The sequence below is a fragment of the Chiloscyllium plagiosum genome, chromosome 14 (genome assembly GCF_004010195.1).
Source record: "Chiloscyllium plagiosum isolate BGI_BamShark_2017 chromosome 14, ASM401019v2, whole genome shotgun sequence".
NCBI lineage: Eukaryota > Metazoa > Chordata > Chondrichthyes > Orectolobiformes > Hemiscylliidae > Chiloscyllium > Chiloscyllium plagiosum.
This window is the reverse complement of record NC_057723.1, coordinates 1545181-1570066: the sequence shown is the minus strand read 5'-3', so window position 1 is coordinate 1570066 and position 24886 is coordinate 1545181. Positions and strand designations below refer to the sequence as shown.

General features: G+C 41.7%; 1 long non-coding RNA gene across 1 annotated transcript in view; it reads left to right on the top strand.

The window, feature by feature from the left end:
- Positions 1–1698: 1698 nt before the first annotated feature.
- The window catches only part of LOC122556874, a 38866-nt gene continuing 15678 nt past the window's right edge, over positions 1699–24886 (top strand). The window contains exons 1-2 of the long non-coding RNA XR_006313678.1: positions 1699–1783; positions 1891–2070. This is a non-coding gene — a long non-coding RNA (uncharacterized LOC122556874). The remainder of the gene's footprint in view (positions 1784–1890; positions 2071–24886) is intronic.

Sequence of the window (24886 nt, the reverse complement as noted above, 5' to 3'; positions counted from 1 at the left end):
GGCTCTCTGCCTTTATTCCTGGTGAAGGGCTTTTGCCCGAAACGTCGATTTCGAAGCTCCTTGGATGCTGCCTGAACTGCTGTACTCTTCCAGCACCACTAATCCAGAATCTGTTTATTCTGAGATCATGCCCTCTGGTCCTAGACTTTCCCAAATGGGGAATAGCCTCTCAGCATTTACTCTTTCAAACATATTAAGAATCTGATATATTTCAATGAGATTAGCTCTCATTCTTCTTACCTCCAGTGAGTAGAGTCCCAACCTTTTTAACATTTGCTGATAAGACAATGTCTACATACTGGGGATCATCCAAGTGAGCCTTCTCTGAACTCCCTGAATCCTGTGACTCGAGGTTTAAGACACTGTCACAGAAACTGTGAGGAAGTCCCTGGTGATAGCTTTCATTCCATTGAGACTGTAAGCTGTTCTCCCCAAAGCCCATGTGATATCACCGTGGTGGGTGCTACTTCATGATCTCCTCAACAATAAACCTTTCAGGCCCTTACACAGGGTCAGTTGGCTGTATTGCTGATTTCTAATGCAGATTGATGCCAACAGTTCGCACACAGTTCCCACACTGGCTGAGGTGACTGTGGAGGACTGTCCTTCTAAATCTCTCCCTTCGCCTAAAATATGGTGACCCTCAGGTTAATGAAAGTTAGCAGTAGTGTCTCTTTCTCTCTCTCTCTCTCTATCTAAGGAGAGAACTGCCTCTGGTCTGGTAAGACTATGGTGACGTTACTCATTCCCTACACCTGGTAGAACTTCGAGAAGGCAACTAACCACCACCTTCTCTTGAGCAATTGGAATTGTGGCCTCCACTCCACATTCTCGCCCATCACCATTAACCTCTGATTCTCTGGTCAGTCATGAATCTACTTGTCTCTGCTTTAACAATGGCCACTAAACATTTTTGTTCTGTGCAGTGGCCTCCAGTCATCTGAAGTGCACTGTCTGAAAAGGGTGATAGAAGCAGATTCTAGATCTGTTTTCCAACAGGAGACATATCAACACATGAAAAAGCAACAATATGCAGGGCAGCGGGGAAACAGTGAGGCAAGTGGGAGTCATTAAATCAGAGTTTCCACAAGCCAGTACAAGCATGATGGACTGAATGACCTTCTTTTGTGCTTTATGACTAAGATTCTACAAAGGCAGGTTCTTCCCTGAGCAACAATAGTCAGCTTTAAAAAGGGCAGCTGAAATCCTTCTTTGCCAATGTATCCTTCTTTGCAGCAATTAAAAGAATTCAAAGTTAAATTTGCAGAAGTACAATTTCCCTTAAGTGCTGCACTAAAGATGTCATTTAATGTCTTTCAGATCTTCATTATTGTGTCAGCCCTTGCTTTGCATGAAGAAATAAAAAGAGATATGGGCTGATGTCACCGATTAATGGCTGTTCTTCATGAAGCTCAAATCTCCCCATTGTTAAAATGATTGTCTCAGTCAACTTAACTCCATTAGGAAGACTTTTAGTACACTATACACTCATACATAATCACATTATGCTGGAATCAGAGTCCTTTTTCTTCCATAAATGCCAGATAAAACCAGCCAATTAGCAATCCTCTGTACCACAGACTGCTGAATCATTCATTAAGTGGTCGGACCAAAACAACCCCAACATAAATCAAGAGCAAAAAAAAACTTATTTTACAAAGAGATTGTGGGACGTTTTGTCATAATGCAACGACAAAGCTCAGTTTGATTTTATTTGCAGCTCTGGCAAAATAAACATTTTACATAAATATTTGAAAATATATTTGAAAAGAGAAAAGACAAGGTGTGCAGTTGCATAGCACTATTCGTAAACTCAGGGCCATCTGAAACATGATGATGCTTTCATCAGTTGTACTTCAATTGTCAAACATTTTGCTTTTCATTCAACAGTTGTTTCATATGAAAAAACAATGAATCAGTCGACTGGTTGGAAGAGAACAAGACTAAAGGGCATTGAGAATGACAAAGAGGATTAGTCACGTTGGAGGAGATCACAGTTGTGGGTAGGAGGAGTTGCATGCCCTGCCCTTGTGTGTGTAACATTTATGGATTCTGTGAGGAAATTAATAGGTAATTAATGAAGAATTTGTTTTATTAACATTGTGGTTTTATCTATCTTATGCTTTTTTCAAAAATCTTTTGGTTGCTGTTGAGGCCAAAACATTGAATGTTTTCAAGAAGGAGTTAGATATAGAAGGAGTTAGACATAGCTCTTCAGGCTGAAGGGACCAAAGGGTGCAGGAAGAAAAAGGGAACAGCGAACTGAATAAATTGCTTTAACCATAGTTACAGTGAATTGTGAAGCTGTCTCGAAAGGTCGAATGGCCTCCTTTTGTTCCCATTTTCTGCGATTCTAAAATTCTAAAGAAGTGTCCCTGAACCTGAAATGTTAACTCTGCTTTATCGCCTGAGTTTTATCAACAATTTCTCTCTTTGTTTCTGATTCCCAGCATCTGAAGTTCTTTGGTTTGCTTTTTTTAAAAAATTCATTCATGGAATGAGGGCATCACTGGTTAGGCAGCATTTATTACCCAGAGGGCAATTAAGTGTCAACCACATTGCTGTGGGCCTGGAGTCACATGTAGGCTAGAGCAGGTAAAGATGGCAGTTTCCTTCACTAAACGACATTAGTGAGCCACATGGGTAATTCCAATAATTGACAATGGATTCATGGTCATTATTAGATTCTTAATTCTAGATATTTCTAGAATTCAAAATCTTTCATCTGCCATGGCAGGATTCGAATCCAGGCCCCAGAACATTACCTCGATCTCTGGACTAACGGCCTAGCAATAATATCACTAGGCCATCGCCTCCCTGTGTTTCTATGGTTGTTGCCAAGCTGAAGGTGTCAATGCCATTTACAACAACCACCCAATTTCGAGTCCCATTTATAAACAAGGTTTAATCCCAGGGCCATAAGACCAGAAGACATAGGAGCAGAATGCGGCCATTTGGCCCATCACATTTGCTCCACCATTTTATCACGGCTGATATGTTCCTCAACCCCATTCTCCTGCCTTCTCCCCACAATCCTTGATCCCTTCACTAATCAAGAACCTATCTACCTCTGCCTTACAGATACTCAATAACTTGGCCGTGACAATGAGTTCCACAGATTCCCCACCCCCTGGCTGAAGAAATTCCTCCTTACCTCGGTTCTAAAGTGTTGTCCCTTCACTCTGAGGCTGTGCCCTCAGGAGCTGGTCTCTCTTACTAGTCGAAACACCTTCTCTACATTTACTCTATCCAGGCCTCTCAGTATTCGGTAAGTTTCAATCAGATTGTCCCTCATCCTTCTAAACTCCAACAAGTACAGACACAGAGACCTCAACCACTCTTCATATGATAAGCCTTGCATTCCCAGAATCATTCCTGCGAATCTCCTCTGGATCTGCTCCAACGCTAGCATGTCCTTCCTTAGAAAAGGCTCCTAAAACTGCTCCCAATGCTCCAAATGTGGTCTGACCAGAGCCTTATACAGCCTCAGGAGTACATCTCTGTTCTTGTATTCTAGCTGTCTCAAAATGGCCTCAGGAGACAAGAGTAAGAAGATTATTTTCCAAAAGATGTGGGGGAAAAGCAAGGACAGACTGTGAGTTACATGATCAATCATGATTCCAATGAATTCCACCGCGGGCTGAATGGCCTACTCTTGCTGCTATTTTCTATTCCCATAGTTTGTGCTGACTTCCAACACAGGACAGTGTGGAGTGAGGCGAACAACAGATAGGATCCCATTACATTGATATTCAAGTGTTGCTTTACAATAAAAATAAGTGGGAGCAAAATGACATTCTGTATGACTCATTTATATTCACTACCAGGCCTGGTGTTTCATCTCAGTTATGCTGTTTCTTATCACTGGAGGTCGGCTGTTTACTTTTTGCTTTTTTATGCGGATGTGGATCAATCCCTAATTGCCCTAGTTAGGAGTCAACCACATGACTGTGGATCTGGCTAACCAGAAGGTTTATTTCATGATAACAATAAGTACAGCTACGTTGAGTTGGGCACAATGTTTGGCAGCTTTGAGAGCTGCTACAGTTTACATCTGCTCTCTCTGAAAGCTAGAATCGACCTCCTTGGCATGACTTGCTATTGTTTCTGACATTTGTAGAATGTGTGGACTGATGTGAATCGAAGATTAATCCCTTCAGAAATATTACCCTGCACAAGCACAAGAACAAAATGTTTTGGAGAAACTCAGCAAGTATGACAACATCAGTGGAGTTAATGTCTTCAGTCCATTGTTACTCTTGAAGGAGAGTTATATCCCCATGTGATAGATCTTAGCCTGTGTGGAGAAAGATCAAGTTGCTAGAGATTAAGACATTACTGTGCGGTCAATGATGATATCAACGATGAGCTTAATTCTGGGGTGCATTCATGAGCAGTATGAAGATACGGGTGGTATCTGGGGTAAATCTGAAATTTGTGAGTGAGTGTGGAAAAAGGTAGGCCATTACCTCTGAGATTAACTAAGTAGTGGACTGTGGGGAATGGGAGCAAAGAGAGGGGATTGCATTTGCCCCATTGCCCACAGTCCTTGATCTCATGTCCATTCAATTCTATAGTTTGAGACAGAATCTGCTTGGAGTGATTGTAACAGGGTAAACCAGGTGCACATTATAGAATCTGAGTTCCCTGATTGGAGCTATTAATCTGAACCAATCAGGGATCCCTGGCTGACAGACGTAATCAGGAGTGTCAGAGGTTCTGTTCACTCTGAGAGCTGCTCTGAGGGACCTGGATCAATGTCAAGGACTCTCCACATGGAAATAAAGGGGGAGTTGGCGATGGGATACCAGTCTCTGTGGAGATATTTCAGCATCAATGATAGGGTAGACAAACTTGCTAACCAAATAACTGAAGGAGCCATTACATGTCCGTCTACCTTCAGACCATGTTTTCCTTTCATGCTCACAATACCCCATTCCTAGGCCTCCAATATACCTTCCTGTCTCTAAATCTCCTTTCTCACTGAGAGAGTACATTACATTTGTTCTTTGTAATCTGATTGGATGATGTCTGACTGTCAGTGGACCATGTTTAATATTTTTAGAACAAATAGTCCAAGTAGTCAAAAGAATTTTCAAAGCACAATTTTTTCAAGATATGCAGTGTGGTTATAATCCATCTAGGGGTTTGGTTTGAGTTACTGTAGTACCCTGGATTAGAGACAGGCTGGTCATTGATCATTTTCCAACTTGATTTTGTAACTCTGTGATTTGCACAAAGTAGCAGTTTTTGTTTTAAATCAGAAAACAGTATGGACCACAGAGCAAAAAGCAGTTTTTTCGCCCCTCAAAAGCTTTTGATGTCTCCAGGACATACAGCAGTTACCTGGAGGGCTGTTGAGGCTGGGTCATTGAATATTAGACAGACTTTTTTTAAAAAGGAAGGGAATCATAGTTTCCAGGGAAGAGGCAGGAAAGTAGAGATGAGGATTATCATCTCAGCTATGATCTCAATGAATGGTGGAGCAGACTCAATCGGCCCAATGGCCGATTTCTGTTCCTATATCTTCTGGGGAACATAAACTGTGATTTTGTCTCTATCATTGGTAACATTTCCAGCATCTTCTCTTGTCTACCTGGTTCAGGACACTGAATGAGAAGACTCCTATCACTTGCAATAGATTTATGGCTAAAATGTTTTAAATTCAATCAATTAAACAAGTGTTTTTTTTTCAAAAGGTTGTTGACTGATTGGGAATTGGGTATTTTGATGGTAACATTTACACTGTCCATGGGAGGATTGATCTGCAGCCTACTAAATGGATAGAGCAGGATGTAAAATATCCCAAACTGTTTAACCTTTGCTCTTAAAACAATCTCTTCATTCCAGGGATCACCCCAGTGAATCTTCTCAGAACTATCTCCAATAAAATGATATCCTTCCTCAAATAAGGGACAAAAACAGCTCACTATATTTCAGATGTGGCCTCATCACCACTTTGTATATATGCAGCAAGACTTCCCTACTTTTATACTCCAACCCTTTCGAAATACAGTCCAGTGTTCCTTTAGCTGCACCTATTTCCTAGCTTTCTGTGTTTTGTACACAAGTATCCCAAATCCATTTGTGTTGCAGCTTTATGCAGTTTCTCTCCATTTAATGATACTCTATTCTTCTGTTCTCCCTTCCAAAATGAACAACTTCACATTTTTCCATTTTATTCTTCTTTGCCAACTTATTGCCCACTTGCTTATCAACATCTCCCTGTAAATTGTCTGTATCTCTCTTACCTATTTGTGTGTCATCTGCAAATTTGGTTACAGTACGTTTGCTTCCTTCCTCCAAGTCATTCATACACATTGTTAACAGTTATGATCCCAGTACTGATCCCTGTGGAACCTCACTGGTCACTGGTTGCCAACCTGAAAAAGAATGCTTTATCACCACTCACTGTTTCCTGCCTATGAGCCATTTCTCTATCGATGCCAAAATACTATCCCAAATACTATGGACGCTTATGACTTAATCTTTTGTGAGATATCTTGTCTTATGGCTAAATACAATATATGAACTGGCTCCCCTCTATCCAGTTTGGTTCAGACTTACTCAAAAACACTAAGAAATTATTCAGAGATGATTTCCCTTCCATAAGGCCATGATGACTCTGCTTGATTAGATTATGATTTTTTGCAGCCCTCTAGGTAACTGCTGTATATTCTGGAGACATCAAAAGCTATTGAGAGGCCAAAAACTGCTTTTAGCTCTGTGGTCCGTACTGTTTTCTGATTTAAAAAAAAATCTACTAATTTGTGCAAATCACAGAGTTACAAAATCAAATTGGAAAATGATCAATGACCCAGCCTGTCTATCACCCAGGGTACTGCAGGAGCTCAAACCAAACCCCCAGACGGATTACAACAGTGAGACCTGCTGATGCTGGAGATTAGAGCTGAGAATGTGTTGCTAGAAAAGCATAGCAGTCAGGCAGCATCCAAGGAGCAGGAAAATCGATGTTTCAGGCCGAGCCCTTCATCCGGCCTGAAACGTCGATTTTCCTGCTCCTTGGATGCTGCCTGACCTGCTGTGCTTTTCCAGCAACACATTCTCAACTGCAGAAGAATTTGAACATGTTAGGAGAATGGGCAAAGAAGTGGCAGATGGAGTACAACATGTGAGATTGTACAATTTGGTAGGAAGAATAGAGGCTTGGGCTATTTTCTCAATGGAGAGAAAATTCAGAAATCTGAAGTACAAAGAGATGTGGGAGTTCTAGTCCAGGATACTGTTAAGGTAAAGTGGAAGGTTGAGTTAGTAGTTAGGAAGGCAAATGCAATAGTGGCATTTATTTTGAGAGGACTTGAATATGAAAGGAGGGATGTACTTCTGAAGCTCTTTAAGGCTCTGGTCAGATCAAATTTGGAGTATTGTGTGCAGTTTTGGCCCCCATATCTCAGGAAGGATGTGCTGGCCCTGGAGCAGGTTCAGAGGAGGTTCAGGAAAATGATCCCAGGAATATAAAGCTTAACATATAAGGAACGTTTGAGGACTCTGGGTTTATACTTGATGGAGTTGAGAAGGATTGAAACATAGATAAGACTGAATGGCCGGACAGAGTGGATGTTTGAAGATGTTTCCAGTAGTAGGACAGACTAGGACCCGAGGGCATAGTTTTAAAGTAAAAGGAAGACCTCTCGGAATGGAGATCAGGAGAAACTTCTTTTCCCAGAGATTGGAGAATCTATGGGATTCACTGCCAGAGAAGGCTGTGGAGGCCAGGTCATTGAGTATATTTAAGACTGAGAAAGATAGGTTATAGAGTATGAAGGGGATCAAGGGCTATGGGGAGAAAGTGGGAGATTGGGTTTGAGAAACATATCAGCCATGATTGAATGGTGAAGCAGACTCATGGGCTGAATGGCCCAATTTCTGCTCCGATATCTTATGGCTTATGAATATGCTGCTATTATTTCCTTAATAATTGATTCTAATACTTTTTCAACAATAGGTGTTAGTCTAATTGGCCTATTGCCTCCTTGAATAGGTGTGTCCTGTTAGTATTATTTCCAATCCTCTGGTTCTTCTCCGCAATCTAAGACTTTTGGAAATTGACAACCAATGCATCCAATATCTCTTTTAGGATTCCAACATGCAAGCCATCAGGACCTGGGGATTCAACTGCCTTCAGCCGCTTTTGTTAGATGAATGCTACTTCTCTTGTGATGGTGATGTTACTTAATTCCTCCCAGTATTCTAAAGTACCTCTCACCATAAAGACTGACATAAAGTATCTGTTTATTTCCTCTGCCATTTCCTTCTTTCCCATAATTATTTCTCCAGATGCATTTTTTAAGGAACCTATGTTCACTTTGACCTCTCTCTCCATTTTTGTAAAGTTAGAGAAGCTCTTGTTAGATTTTATGTTCCTTGCTAGATTGTCCTTGTAGTTTATTGTCTCTGCCTTATTATCTTTCTTGGTCTCATTTGCTGGATTCTGAAATTATCCCAGTCTTTGGAGCTGTCACTGATCACAACCTCCTTACCTGCTTTTTCCTCCAACTTCACCCTGTCTTTTACTTCCTTGGTTAGCCCTGATTGGTTTATCCTTCTCTTTGAAGGGCTGCTCCTTCATCAGGTAGTCTGATGACGGAGTGGCACTCCAAAGGCTAATGCTTCCAAATAAACCTATTGGATTATAACCTAGTGTTGTGTGATTCTGAACTTTGTCCATTCCTGACCAATACCAGCTCCTCTATGTCATCTTCTCTTTGAACCTTTCTTCCTCACTAGCATATGGTTTTTGCTGGGAATCATTAATTACCTCCTTAAATGTCTGCCATTGCTTGCTTACTGTCATTCCTGTGGTTAATTTTTAACTGTTTTCTGGGCAAACAGAGATCATAGACAATGTTGGACTGACCAGTGATACCCATATCCCAATGAATGAGTGAAACAAAATGAACAGTGCTTCCTCTTTAGATACTCTGCAGGGGTACATCCCCTACCACTAATCATGAGATAGATCCCAAACAAAGTCGCTCATGAAGTATTGTGTGCAGTTTTGATCTCCTTATTTGAGGATGGATATTCTGACGATGGAGGGATTGCAAAGAAGGTTTACCAGACTTATTCTGAGGTTGAAAGGACTGATGTATGAAGAAAAACTGGATTAGTTAGGATTATATTCATGAGAGTTTAAAAGAATGATGGGGATCTCATAGAAAGCAATAACATTCCAGCAGGACTTGACAAGATAAACACAGGAAAAAACACCAGGGTCCAGAACCAGAAGTCACAGTCTAAGGATATGGGATTGAGATGAGGAGATATTTCTTTACTCAGAGCGTGGTGAGCCTGAGAAAGTAGGTGAAGCCAAAACATTGAACGTTTTCAACAGGAAGTTAGGTATAATCTTAGGCTTAAAGGGAGCAAAGGGAACAGGGAGAAAGTAGGAACACGATTCTGAATTGGGTAATCACTGTGAATGGCAGTGGAGACTCAAAGGGCTGAATGGCCTTCTCCCGGTCTATTTTCTATGATACTACAAAAGACGATTAGTGGCAGCAAGCTGACTCCAATAATCCTTACCTTGGGAGACACAGCAAGATACCAACAGTGATCATCTGGGAAAACAGAGAGAGAGAGAGTCAATGCTTTCCAACATCTTATTTGAGGAGAAGGAGGAGGAGCAGAAAAGGAAACATTACAGGGACACAGAGGCCAAGCAGTAAGTAATCATTCTCAACCAACTTGTGGATATTGGCAAAATAATGACTGAAACTGAGAAAGACTGTTGGTCCTACTGTCTGAAGCACATTCCCATTTTGTGCTTTTCTCTTCAGCAACATAATCATTATCACAGGACTTAGCGCTTAAACTAGTCTTTATCTCAGTGAGGTAAATTTCTCAGTGGAGTCGATAGATTCGTATCTGTTTGCCTCAAATGTATTTAACTTGTGAATAACAAAGTTATACGTTTCCACCAAATAGAGAGCTGTTGCATCTCCTGTTTACAAAAATTTACAAGTATTGAATTGATCCATTCTGAAAGTTTTGACTTGTAATGATTGAATTTGAAAACCAGTTTGATTTTATTCACTAATGCTGGAGAGCAAATACTGCACCTAATCTGAAAATTGATCTAACCAATGAAAAACTAAAAAATACTTGCATTTGTATAGTGACTCCAGCTCCTCGTCATGTCAGAGAGCTCTGATGAGTGGAGAGTGTCAAGTTCCAGGGAGTGGTCATCCACAATAAGCTTTCTTGGACTCCTCATGTGGACGCACTGGTTACAAAGGCCCAACAACATCTCTTCTTCCTCAGGCAGCTGAGGAAATTTGGCGTAAAGATGAATACCCTTGTCAACTTTTATAAGTGCGCCATCGAGAGCAGTCTGGATGTATCATGACCTGGTATGGCAACTTCAAAATTGGAGACGGTTACAGAGAGTGGTGAACTCGGCAGTTATAATCACAAAGGCCAACCTCCCAACTATAGAATCCATTTACTATGCCCACTGTCAAGGAAAGGCCACCAGCATTCTCAAAGATCCATCCCACCCTGGCAATGTTTTCCCACAGCCTCTACCATCGGGGAGAAGGTACAGAAGCCTGAACACACTCATCAGCCGGTTTCAAAACAGTTTTGACCTTCCTGTTGTGAGAATACTGAATGGACCCACAAATTCTTAGCATTCACCTGTACCTGTGTTTTTGTTTTTGCTGCTGTTTACCTATTATTGCTTTATCAATGCTACTTAACTCTGTGATCTGCCTGTATTGCTTGCAAGATAGAGCTTTTCACTGTGCCTTTCACGTGACAATAAATTCAATTCAATTCAATTCTTTACAGTATGTTAAGTAACATCAAAGTAACTTCACTTTTGCAATGTAGGTGATATAAGCAATCAATGGGATGCATCAAGGTCCCTCTATTAGTTTTTTAAAAATTCATTTATGGGATGTGACCATCGCTGGCTGGGCAGTTTATTACCTGACCGTAGTTTGCCCTTGAGAAGGTGTGTGGGGGGGGGTGGAGAGGGGGGGTTGAGCTGCCTTCTTGAACCGCTGCAGACCATGTAATGTAGGTAGACACACAATGCCTTTAGGGAGGGAATTGCAGGATTTTGACCCAGTGACACTGAAGGATGGATAATATATTTCCAAGTCAGGATGGTGAGCGGCTTGGAGGGGAATTTGAAGGTGGTGGTGTTCCCATGTATCTGCTGCCCTTCTCCTTCGAAGTGGAAGTGTTCATGGGTTTGGAAGGTGTTGTCTGATGACCTTTTTTGAATTTCTGCAGTGTGTTGTGTAGATGGTACACACTGTTGCTACTGAGCATCGGTGATGCAGGGAGTGGATGTGGTCCAATCAAACGAGTTGCTTTGTCCTGGATGGTGTCAAGTTTCTTGAGTGTTGTTGGAGCTATACTCACCCAGGCAAGTGGGGAGTATTCCATCACACTCCTGACTTGTGTCTTGTGGATGGTGGACAGGCTTTAGGGAGTCAGAGGTGAGTTTCTTGATGCAGTATTCCTTGTCTTTGACCTGCTATTACAGGCACATTATTTATATGGTTAGTCTAATTGAGTCAATGATAATGCCTACAATGTTGACAGTAAGGGATTAAGTGATGGTAACACCATTGAATGTTAAAAGACAGTGGCTAGCTTGTCTCTTATTGAAGATGGTCATAACCTGTCATTTCTGTGTCACAAATACTACTTGCCACTTGTCAGCCCAAACCTGGATATTGCCCAGATATTATTGCATTTTAACATGGACTGTTTCAGTATCTGAGGAGTTGTGAATGGTGCTGAACATTGTGCAATCATCAGCAAACATTCCTATTTCTGACCTTATGACAGAGAGAAAGTCATTGATGAAGCAGCTGAAGATGTAGGGGCTAGCACACTACTCTGAGGAACTCCTGCAGAGATGGGCTAGAGCTGAGATGACTGACCTCCAACAAACATGACCATCTTCCTGCGTGTCAGGTGTGACCCTGAACATTGGAGAGTTTGCCCCCAAATTCCCATTGAGTTCGGTTTTGCTATGGGTTCCTTGATTCCACACTCTGTTGAAGGCAGCCTTAATATCAAGAACTGTCACTCTCCCCTCCCCTCTGGAATTCAGCTCTTTTGTCCATGTTTGAACCAAGGCTGTATTAAGGTCAGGAGTTGAGTAACCCTGGTGGAACCCAAACTGGGCATCACTGAGCAGGTGCTGCTTGATTGCACTGTCAATGACACCTTCTGTCACTTTACTGATGAGGCAGTAATTGGTTGGGTTGGATTTGTCCTGCTTTTTTGATGGAGGACATACCTATGCAATTTTCCACATTCTTAGTTGAATGCCAGTGTTGTCACTATATTGGAACAGTTTGGACAGGGGAGGGGCATGTTCTAAAGCACAAGGCTTATGCACTATTGACAGAATGCTATCAGGGCCCATAGTCTTTGCAGTATCCAGTGTATAAATCAGAGAATCCCTACAGTATGGAAACAGGCAATTCGGCCCAACAAGTCCACACCGACCCTCCAAAGATCAACCCACCCAGACCCATTCCCCTACATTAACCACTAACTTATGCACCTAACCTACACATCCCTGAAAACTGTGTAATTTAGCACGGCCAATTTACCTAACCTGCACATCTTTGGACTGTGGAAGGAAACTGGAGCAAACCCATGCAGACACAGGGACAATATGCGAACTCCACACAGACAGTTGCCCAAAGTGGGAATCGAACCCAGGCCCTTGGCACTGTGAGGCAGCAGTGCTAACCATTAAGCCACCATGCCTTGTCTCCAGCTGTTTCTTGATATCACGTAAAGTGAATTGAACTGGCTGAGACTGGTGTCTGTATGCTGGGGACCACTGGAGGAGGCCAAGATGGGTCATCCACTTGGGACTTCTGGCTGAAGATTGCTGTGAAAGCTTCAACCTTCTCATTCGTACTGATCCGCTGGGCTCTTCATTCATTGAGGATGGAGATATTTGTATAGCCTCTGCCTCCAGTGAGTTATTTAATTGTCCACCGCCATTCATGACTGCTGGGACTGCAGAGCTTAGGTCTGACCTGTTGTTTGTGGTATCTCTTAGCTCTGTCTATCACTAGCTGCTTATGCTGTTTGGTATGCAAGTCATCCTATTTGATGGTTTCACCAGGTTAACATCTCATTTTCAGGTATGTCTGGTGCTGCTTCTGGCATGCCCTCTTGCACTCTCCATTGAACCAGGGTTGATCCCTTGGATTGATGGTAATGGTTAAGTGGGAGACACAACAGGCCATGAGGTTACAGATTGTGCTGGAGTACAGTTCTGCTGCTGTTGCCTGGTCTTGAGTTGTTAGATCTGTTTGAAGTCTGTCCTATATGGCATGATGATAGTGCCACACAATACAATGTGAAGGTGGGGCATTGTCTCCATAAGGATTATGATGTGGTCACTCTTACCAACGGTGTCATGATTTGGAGGTGCCAGTGTTGGACTGGGGTGAAAAAGGTCAGAGGTCACACTTCACCAGGTTATAGTTCAATAGGTTTATTTGAAATCACAAGCTGCTCCTTCATCTGATGGTAAGGATGAGGTCAAGTCTTGTTGATTCCCTCACCACCTGCCACAGACAGGGTGATAAATGATCAGATAATCTTCCATGTGTTATTAATTGTGGGATAGATATTTGGCATGACAAGAAGGTGAACCCTTCAATCATTTTGTGATGTAGTCTTATTTAATGTTCAATGCTCACTTGAGATGGCCAAAGGGTCAGCAATTTAACAACTCATCTAAATGACTGTGTGTCTGACTGTACAGCCTTACGTCTGTATTGAGAATGTTACAGTAGTTAGTGCGTCAGTGTATGACACTTGAAAACAAAACTTGAGAACAAAAACCTGTGATATTGCTCACCCCGTGATTTTGTGCAGTTCAGCTCCTGTTTCCATATCTGATCAGAATTCTCACCGGTGTACCACTATGTTGGTGGTAGATCAGCGTCGGTTTCTGCATGAAATCTGACAAACTGCAATATCCAGTTGCCATCCTTCTGTGTGGAGATACCCTGAGCCAAGACTCACGGTGGGCAACCCTTTCTCTCCTGTCATTCAAGTTACTAAAATATATTAGGAGAAAGTGAGGACTGCAGATGCTGGAGATCAGAGCTGAAAATGTGTTGCTGGAAAAGCGCAGCAGGTCAGGCAGCATCTAAGGAGCAGGAGAATCGATGTTTTGGGCATGAAGAAGGGCTCATGCCCGAAACGTCGATTCTCCTGCTCCTTGGATGCTGCCTGACCTTCTGCGCTTTTCCAGCAACACATTTTCAGTACTAAAATATATTGTCAACAAACATCACATAAGCTTCCGATTTTCCTCAGTTACATAATAACCACTGCATTCGAATCAGCCTCTAACGACTAGAGGAACTTACTCAGTTTAGCTTATCAAACTCAAAACTAAACAGAAAATGCTGAATTCACAATGAAGCCTGGCCAGAAGTGACTCACTAAGTGAAGCCTTGGATTTGCGCCAAAGATATTCTTTTCTCCTCACGGTTCAGGTTTCAATTTGTATTCGTTTTAAAGATAAAAGCCAGCCACAGCTCAATTCTTTCCTGGCTCCACCAAATGATTAGATTTATCATGAGGAGCTGATTTGAGGTGGATAAAGCTTTCTTGGCTTCACCGTCTGAACTCCTCCCTGCTTCAAAGCTCCCTGTACATCTGCTAATACTCATCTTCTGGCTCTGACTATCTTTAGATTCTCCTTCTTTGTACTCATTCTGGAATGAGGGCATCACTGCTTAGGCCAGCATTTATTGCCCGTCCCTAATTGATGTTGACAGTCAGCCACATTTCTGTGGGGCTGGAGGCACATTTAGGCCAGACGAGGTATGGACAGCAGTTTCCTTGCCTAAAGGGCATTAATGAACAAAATGGCCTTTCCCAAACAGTTGACAATGGTTACATGGTCATCAATAGACTCTTAATTCCAGATTTTTATTGAATTCAAATTCCACCATCTGATGTGGTGAGATTTGAACCTGGGTTCCAGGAATATTAGCTTAGCTTTGGATTAAAAGTCCAGTGATAATAGCATGAGGCCATTCCCTCTCCTTTTGCTGGGTCTTTGTCTTGCTCAAATATATCTTATTTTTTAACTCATTTGCAGGAAGAGTAAGTCACATCTAATGCCCACCTTAGACGCTGTCAGTGAGTTGTTTACTGGCTTACTTTACAACACAAATCAGAGGCAGCTACTTTGGGGATTGGGAATTATACATGAATTAACCTGGGAATGAACAGCAATTTAGCAAAGATGGAATTTTTACTTTGTGTGGGATGTGATGTCACGAGCAAGACCAGAATTTATTGGCCATCTCTAGTTGCCCTTGAGCAGAATGCTCTGCAAGGCAATTAAGATTCAACCACCTTGTTGAGTGTCCAGAGTAATGGGCAGGCCAGTGTGGGTAAGGCTGGCAGATTTACTCCCATCATGGACATTAGTAAATCGGATGAGTTTTTGAAGCAATTGATGATGGTGACATAGCGAGTTTTGACAAGATTTGTAAAGGAACAGGAAGTGACTTCACCACAGGAAATGACATCACCAGCCCAAAGAAACCCAAATATATAAATAGAAAGCAGGAAATTTCAGCATTGCTTCGCCTGAGGCCCACTGAAGATGTTACCTAATAGGGTAACGAAACATCTGGAAACGAACCTTGCAGCTCAGTGAGCAAACCTACATCCAAAATGATGGTGACATGTTTGCCAATGTACCAGCTATCAATTCCAGGTTTTATTGAGTTCAGATTTGACCATTAGCCATAGTGGCTCCAAACCCTTGTCCTGATAACATCAGCCTGGGAATCTCACTTACCAGTGTAATAGCATTACCACTAAATCACCAACTCGATAAATAGTCATATCAGACTCTGTTTCTCTCTTCACAGATGCTGTCAGACCTGCTGAGTTTCTCCACTCCTTTCTGTTTTTACTTCATATGTCCAGCCTCCACAGTGTTTTGTGATTTTTGCAAAGATGACACATTTCTTTCTGTAAAGGATATGACTGAATTAATTTGGTTTTACAACAATCCAAAAGTTTTACTGTCACTGTTACTGAAATGTGCTTTTTATTCCAGATGTATTCAATTTATTGAATTTGATTTACTTAACAGCTGTGATCAGAATTGAACTCTTCTTTATCTGGATCATTAGTGCAGATCTCTGGATTACTAGCCCAGTAGCACAATGTAAACACTGTGCTACTTTCCCCTGTATATAAACTGCTGCAACGTTTCTTGATGGGAAGAGTATTCTAACAAGGAAATCTTGTTGCATGTTCATTCTGATCATTGACTTGAATCTGTGTTCATTCCCTAAAACGTTTGTTCCCTGAAACCTTTGAAGCAAGGCATTGAGTGACAAACAGCCTAGCAACACCATCCAGTGAGAATGCTCAACTACAGGAGGGAAGGAGCAAAATAAAATCTATAACTGCTGCATTTAATGTCTTCTATCCGAGTCTTGCTGTCAGTGAACAGGCTGCAAAATTTAATGTTGCATGTCTCTTTTACATTAATCCATGAGTCCCAAATGACAAGGCAATTGCTAACCTCTGACATAATGTGGGAAGTAAATGTTCATATGTTCTCATCAGCTGCTGGACAACATCTCCATGTGTCAATATTCATTCATCAGGATCTTACTGAGAACTGGTTCCTTCATCTAGGCTTGTGACCTATTGAGTATGAAAGACTATGAGGTTATTAAATTGAGTTGTTCTCAATAATTGAAATTTTTAATAATTAAGATCTCAATAACCTCCTTCAGGTCTACAATCTTCAGAATACCTGTTTCTTGTGTTCTCAACTTGAAGACACATCTTACCCATAAAGATTTCAGAAAGAGGAAGAGGAGTAGGCCATTCAACCCGTCAAACCTGCTCACCATTCAACAGGATCATGGCTTATCTGACATTCCTCATCTAGATAAGAGTGGTGCTGGAAAAGCACAGCAGGTCAGGCAGCATCCGAGGAGCAGGAAAAATCGACGTTTTGGGCAAAAGCCCTTCATCCGGAATCTCATCCTGATGAAGGGCTTTTGCCCAAAATGTCGATTTTCCTGCTCCTCGGATGCTGCCTGACCTGCTGTGCTTTTCCAGCACCACTCTAATCTAGACTCTAATCTCCAGCATCTGCAGTCCTCACTTTTGCCTGACATTCCTCATGTCAGCTTTCCTGCATTTTCCCCAGACCTCAGGATTCCCTGACAGATCAAGAATCACAGCCTTAAATATACACAAGGACTCTACCCCATAATTCTCTGACAAGGAGCTCCAAAGACTCTCAACCCTCTCGGACAAGAAATTCCTCCTCATTCCAGTCTTAAATTGGAACCCCTTTATTCTGAGATTATGCCCCCGGTCCTAAACTCTTCCACAAGGGGAAGCATTCTCTCAGCATTTACCCTGTTAAAGCCCCTGACGTGCCATGATCTCCATTAAGGACAAGACAAGGAGAGAAGTTCTAAATTTACTCCAGCTCAAATAGACATCAAGCCTTGGGCTGTTTGTACAAGTCTGATTCATACCCGCTATCCAACCAATTGATTTAACCAACTACTCCTATCATGGTTTAGATCAGAGTGGTGCTGAAAAAGCACAGCAGGTCAGGCAGCATCCGAGGAACAGGAAAATCGATGTTTCAGGCAAAAGCCCTTCAACAGGTATAGAGGCAGGAAGCCTCCAGGATGGAGAGACCCCTATCATGCGTCCAGCTTCAGTGCACTATGGATTGTGACATACATTTTGCAGTCTGGAGTTTTAAATGATACCTGCCATCGATTGGACACAAAGGTGCTTACAGAAGAGGTAAAGGCCACATGACTGCAGCAAGCCAGCCAGTACACTGAGGGCAATTATATTTCTCCAAACATTCCCCTTGTCACAAATAAACATAGTTACAAAGGAAGTTATAACATATATAGTTACATAGCAAATTAACAAAACAATGTGTTCAGTCCAGTCAGTTTCACTTTCATCAGTGCCTGCACATACATTGCATCCATAGTAATTAAATCATATACATCTTCTAACGATGTGAGTGCATGTTGTCATTGACTGTTTGTCTGGTATCAGTTCATTCCCAAGGTGATATTTCTTCTTTTGGAGTTCTGTTCCCATTGCAAGTGCTGTTGTAGTGGTGACTGTTGTTGCTGATCCACTTCTGTTGTTGGAAAACAGTGGATCTCGAGGACTGAGAGTGATTCTGGGCAGGTGGTAAAAATCACTGTTTCCTGATTCATCGCCAGCAAGAAGGACCAGCTTCTCAGGTTGCCTAAGCCTGTGTTCACAACAATATATATGATCATTCAACGTGTAAAATTGAAATGACAACTGCTCTATGTCAGTGTCATGTGGGCATGTCAACTGACATTTTTGAAAGTGTTGACTATTTGTACTCTGACTGGTTTTCTGATGCTTACCTCTGACAATGATTTCACATACCAAAGTAAAACTTGGCTATTTGTCTTTTCACCTCAATTTTGTTACCCACGCTGTTCATGCTTCTGGCTTTAGCAGATTTTCTTTCTCAGATTGAAGCATTAGTTTGTGTGTGATCTGATGTTAGTCTTTGGTCTGGACTATTTACCACACTTTCATTAAGTATTGTCATGTATGTGTCTGTACTGGATTTGTTTAAATGATCCCTTAGTGATTTTCCCTGCTACCTCAGTCTTTCCCTTTTACTGCAAATAGTGTTGAAATGATGTGTGGTGTTGAATTTTTAAATTAAGCAAGCTTTTTAATTAACCATGGGTTGGGAGTGTGTTGCTTAATGAAATATTCTGGCTGTAACTATACTATGGCTTTAAGAGGTGTATTTTGTCCTGGTCATTTTTGAAGAGAAGTTTAAAGACAGAGGTACTGAGCTATCAATTGAAAGCCAATAAAGTAAATAGCTTAGGAAATCTTGGTTTTTGTTTTAAGTAAGAACAATAGAAGCAGCCTGAAAGGGTGGGCCCAGCTCCCACAGAACCAGAATGTATTTGAGGAGAAATTGAAATTAAATCAACTGTTGATATTTCATGTGGCCAATAGACTGAACAACAAAATATTTACATTGAGGTAAAGAGATTTTAAAAGCTTCAATAATTAGACAGAATAATATAGTAAACTTTGCAGTATTTGAGGTATGTCACTCCATTGCTTTATTGAGAGTGCAGGTTCATAAGGCGATGATTAAAACAAAGTTTGCTGTATTTGTAAAGCAGCTCAATTTTTCACTCCCTAATACTGAGCTGATGCTACTCATCATAAAGTCAGGAATGCTGTAATGACTGAAGTGTGCTTTTGGGGCATTCTACAGTATCGCTGGTAATCATTGTTATGTGCTGACCAAACTCCCTGCAGTCAGAATAGAAAATGATGATGTATGAAACAAACATCTCCTGAAGGAGTGAAGAGTTCGACTCATAGCTTCATCTGTGATCTGATTGGGTGTCTTTAAAGTTCATTTGCATTTGCTCAAGGAAACATTGAAGCTAAGAGTCTTCAAGCCTGCTGTACCATTTCATATCATCATGGCTTATCCTCTCCCTCAATACTATATTTCTACTTTTGATTTGGAGGTGCTGGTGTTTGACTGGAGTGTACAAAGTTAAAAATCACACGGCGCCAAGTTATAGTCCAACAGTTTATTTGGAAACACTAATTTTTGGAGTACTGCTCATTATCTGATGAAAGAGCAGCGCTCTGAAAGCTAATGTTTCCAAATAAACCTGTTGGACTATAACTTGGTGTTGTGTGATTTTTAACATTATACTTGGGTGGCACGGTGACTCAGCGGTTAGCACTGCTGCCTCATAGTGCCAGGGACCCAGGTTCGAATCCAACCTTGGGTGACAGTCTCTGCAAGTTTGCACATTCTCCCCATGTCTGCGAGAGTTTCCTCCCACAATTCAAAGATGTGCAGGTTAGGTGAATTGGCCATGCTAAATCGCCCATAGTGTTCAGGGATGTGTAGATTAGGTGCATTAGTGACGGTTTGGGTGGGGTTGCTCTTTGGAGGGTTGGTGTGGACTTGTTAGTCCGAAGGGCCTGTTTCCACATAGTAGGGATTCTATGATTCCTACTTGTTCTCCAAATCCCTTGATACCTTTTAAATCTATAAACTTATCTATTTCTTTCTTGAATATATTCGGTAACTTGGAGTCTGTGGTTGAGGACTCTATAGGTTCAATACCCCATGAGTGAAGAAATCTTTCCTCATTCGGTCTTAAATGGTTTACTCCAATATCCTGAGACTGTGCCCCCTGTTCAACAGTTAATGGCTTAATGGCCTGAAAATCACTAAATCTTTTCTGGCACATTTAGGTTTGCCTGCCAAAACTATTGACTTGCTTCAATTGTGATGAATAGATTCTATTCATTGTCTCCACTCTGGAATTAAAGATCTTCATTTTTCCCACCGCACTGGATTGTCAGTTTCATTTGTTATCTTTGTATGAATATTGTTCTATCACTTAACCTCAAGCTTACTTTTCAGGACTTCATTTCTGGGGCACTTTTGTGAATTATGTCTACAAAGCTCATAGTTAGACATCACCCAACACTAGGTTGTAGTCTAACAGGTTTATTTGAAATCACAAGGTGATGAAGGAGTAGCACCTCAAAAGCTTGTGATTTCAAATAAACCTGTTGGACTATAACCTAGTGTTGTGTGATTTCTGACTTTATCCAGCCCAGTCTAAGATCTGCACCTCCATAGACAAAGCTCACGATGGGCACAAAATCCCAGCGACCATCTGATACACCCAATTTACTCAGCGCTCTCCATTTACTGATGTTATTTTAAAAGTCACAAACCAGTTATCACCTTTAAACCAATGACACTAAGCTGTTATATAGCTGCTACATAACATCTGTCTGGCAGCATTCCTTCACTTTTCACATCCACATTTCTCTTTGTCTCCAATCTGCAGTATTTTTAGCTTTCTCACAGGCTCAGCCAGGATTTGATCCTGTTTTTGGAGGGAGATCCTCTTTCACTTGTGGGAGAATCTAGAACGAGAGGGCATAAGGGGGAATCCATTTGTAACAGAGATAACATTTTCTTTTGTCTCAGAGGGCTGAGAGTCTTTGGAATTCCCTTCCTCAAAAGTCAGTGGATGTAGAATCTTTAAATATTTTAAGGCAGAGGAAGATAATGATCAAGGGGATGAAAGATTAATCAGGTGAGCACAGGAATGTAGAGTTGAGATTAACATTAGATCATTGACTGGTGGAGCAGGCTCAAAGGGCAAAGTGTCAAGATTCGAGTGATGCTGGAAAAGCACAGCAGGTCAGACAGCATCTGAGGAGCAGGAAAATTGATGTTTCAGGCAGGAGACTTTAATCAGGAATCTAATTTTGACTCTGATCTTTAGCATCTGCAGTCCTCACTTTTGCCTCAAACGGCCAAGTGGCCTACTCTTCTTCCTTGTCAAAAAGTGGAGTGCTGGAAAAGCACAGCAGGTCAGGCAGCATCCAAGGAGCAGGGGAATCGACATTTCAAGCATAAGCCTTCATAAGCATCAGGAATGGCTCATGCCCAAAATGTCAACTCTCCTGCTCCTCGGATGATGCCTGACCTGCTGTGCTTTTCCAGCACCATACTTCACTCTGCTCACCAGCATCCGCAGTCTTCAATTTCTCCTGCTCTTGTTCCTTGTTTGTCTGTTCACATCCTGATGTTGAGAGATGGTTTTCCGTGATACCTCACTCGAGTGACGCCTAACTCTGCTGTGATTGTTCAGCATATCCATTAACAAGTGTCCATGAGTTTGGTTAATGAAGCGTTAACGGTACAGAATTCTGACTTATCATAGACACCTTTCAGTTGGATTTCTGATCCTGCCAGGAGAGTTGGCTGACAACTTCTCAACACCTGGAATGTTGGGTTTACCTGCACTGACTCTTGGTGATTTCACTATAATGTAGAAAATTCTTCTAAGCACACTTCAGAAACCCTTTCTCTGCCTGTATTGTGTTGCTAATCCAGGCTATATTTGGAGAATAAAATTGCTCCATTATTCTATACTTCTTACAACTTTTTGTAATTTCCGTGAAAATTTGTTTCTGTATGTTTCCAATGAGTTGCTATAGACACAGACAGCAGTGTGATAGAAACTTAATAGTTTCTTACCTTGAACCATAGAGATTCTATCTTTTCCCCCTTTAGGATATGCTTTCCATACAGCACTCTCAAAGGCCCCCCCACCCCGTTCTTTGCTTCCTTACTTTTGCTTAACATCTTGTGCCCAGGAACTTTGAGTATCCACACCTTCCCTTTTCATAGCCAGATCTCCATTATCACCAGTGCATCATATTTACAGATGGCTATCTGCACTTGCTACTCACCAACCTGATTTACCAAGCTCCAGGCATGTAGTTGTCATTGGTAAGGTGGATAAAGAAAAACTTAGAACTATGGGAAATCGGAGCTGGAGTAGGTCATTTGGTCCTTCAAGCTTGGTCCAACATTCAACCAGATCACAGCTGATCAGCCAACCCAGTACCCTGTTTCCGCTCTCTTTCCATGTCCTTTGATCCCTTCAACCATGAGAATTATATCTAATTCCTTATTGAAAACATTCAACACTTTTGTCTCAACTGTTTTTCATGGTAAAGAATTCCACAGGCTCAACATTCTCCATCTCTAACCTGAATAGCCCAGCCCATGTCCTTAGTCTGTGACCCCTGGTTTGGGACTCCCCAGTCATTGGGAATATCCTTTCTGCATTTACCTTGTCTAGTTCTGTTAGAATTTTGCAGGTTTCTGTGAGACCCCCCTCATTCTCCTAAATTCCAGTGAATATAATCCTAAGCAATCAAATCTCTCCTCATACATCAGTCCTGCCATCCCTAGAATTGATCTGGTAAATCATTATTGCACTACCTCTGTAGCCAGAACATCTGTTCTTAGATGAAGAGACTAAAGCAACTAATTCCTGACCTGCTGATCTTTGGGTACATGCAACAGGATATCCTAGGTGTTGGTGGGACCCAAGAGATTGGGATTTACTTCCTTTTCTTTTTTCTTCTAAATTTGCTCTGCCACACCATGGAGACATTTGAACACCAAGCTTGTCACAGCTTGATGGACAAGTCATCATAATTCCGATTGATTGGGAACAAATTCCTCCCAGTTATTAATGTCAATGCGCCACACGTCAGGTAGAGCTTCAGAGAATCTTTATAACAGAATCTTTGCCCTCCCCAGGAATGTGGGTCAGATGTGAGTTGAGAAAGAGACACTTGGTGACAGAGACACCTCGACACTGGGTCCAGTTCATTGCAGTCAACTTTGCAGGAATTTTGCCTGAATTCTTGTGAATCTGGGCTTCAAGAAGGACACAAATATTTGTCTGACAGTCCTCCCACTGAATACCAAGGATGTTTGGGAGGCATTACTGGCTGAAGTTCTCTCATACTGTTATGTCAGATTGATGAACAGTGTTGGTCTGTCTACAGTATAGGGTTGTGGTCATGATAGGACTCAGTTGACTTGCTGTGGTCTTAGTTGCCAAACGCTCACTGTCATAGTTTGCAGAAAGCTGAGCTGGTGTGGTGGCCCAGTGTTGGATCTCCTCATCAATGGACCTCTTGGAGAGATGGTTGCCAAGACCTGGGAAGTGCTCAACATCTTCCTCCTTCAACATGCGCAAGAGGTAGAAATTTCTTTTAACCAGGTCGAGGTTGATTTATGAGGTTTGTTTTGATGATATTCAAACTGAGTCACTTGTTTGCAGAACTGAAGACAGCAAGAATGTTTTGTGTTACAATACCTCACACGTAAGCGTGCACAAATGGAGTCAATTTCAGAAATGTGGAAGGGAAAAAAAACACAGGGACTGACAGAGAGACTTGCAAATCCTGAGCAAAGTGGCTACTGACATTGCTGACATCCACAAATTGTCCATCATGTATGTGTGTGGTGATCATTGTCAGGTGATCCATTGAGCAGAGAGAGGGTTGAGATTAAGAAGTTTTCCAGCCAGGCTGGAGCACTCAATCCTGACATCTGAGGGCGGGTGATCTTTGACAAAGGAAGTTTGTAAATAGCATGGGGACAACCACCCCTTGCTAGACACCCGGGTGGATTTTGAAGCCATCTGTTTTAGATCTCCCACTCAGGATAATCATGTCTTCCTGAATCAGATGGAAGGATTGGGATGAAGTTTCTTGGATACCTAAATGTCTGGATCACAATCTAAAGAGTTGATTTACTGAATCAAATACATTGGTCATGTTGATGAATGCACCCAAGACTTCCTGGTGGTTCTTCCAACAGAATGACAGAATTGTTACAGTGAGAGGAGGAACTTATTTACACAGAGAGTAGTTCATGAGTAGAATGAACTTCCAGAGAAAGTGATGGAATTAGGTACAGTTTCAATGTTTAGATGGCATTTAGATAAGGACATGAATAAGAAAGGCTTGGAGGGATGTGGGCCATGTGCAGGCAGGTGGGGCTAGTTTAGTTTGGGATTATGTTCAGCATGGACTGGTGTTTCCATGCTATAAGACTCTATGACTCTTTGCAAAAAGAGCCATTTATCCCATTTGTCTGCACTGGCTCTCTGAACATTTTCACTGAATGCCAATCTTTTTCTTTTTCTTTATAATTCTGAAAACAGTTTTTATTTAATTGATCATCTAATACCTTCTTGGTGCCTCAATTGAATCCATCTCCACTACAGTTCTAGGCAGTGCATTCCTGACACAAACATTTCTCTTCTGGTTCTCCCTGTTAACAAAGACCATCTTGCAGGTTCCTTTGGGAGATATAAAGTCACGTTGTAACACTGGGAAGATCTCCACATCCAAAGAAAGTAGATGATTCAGGAAAATGTGTGACCAGATGCAAATTAGAAAAGGC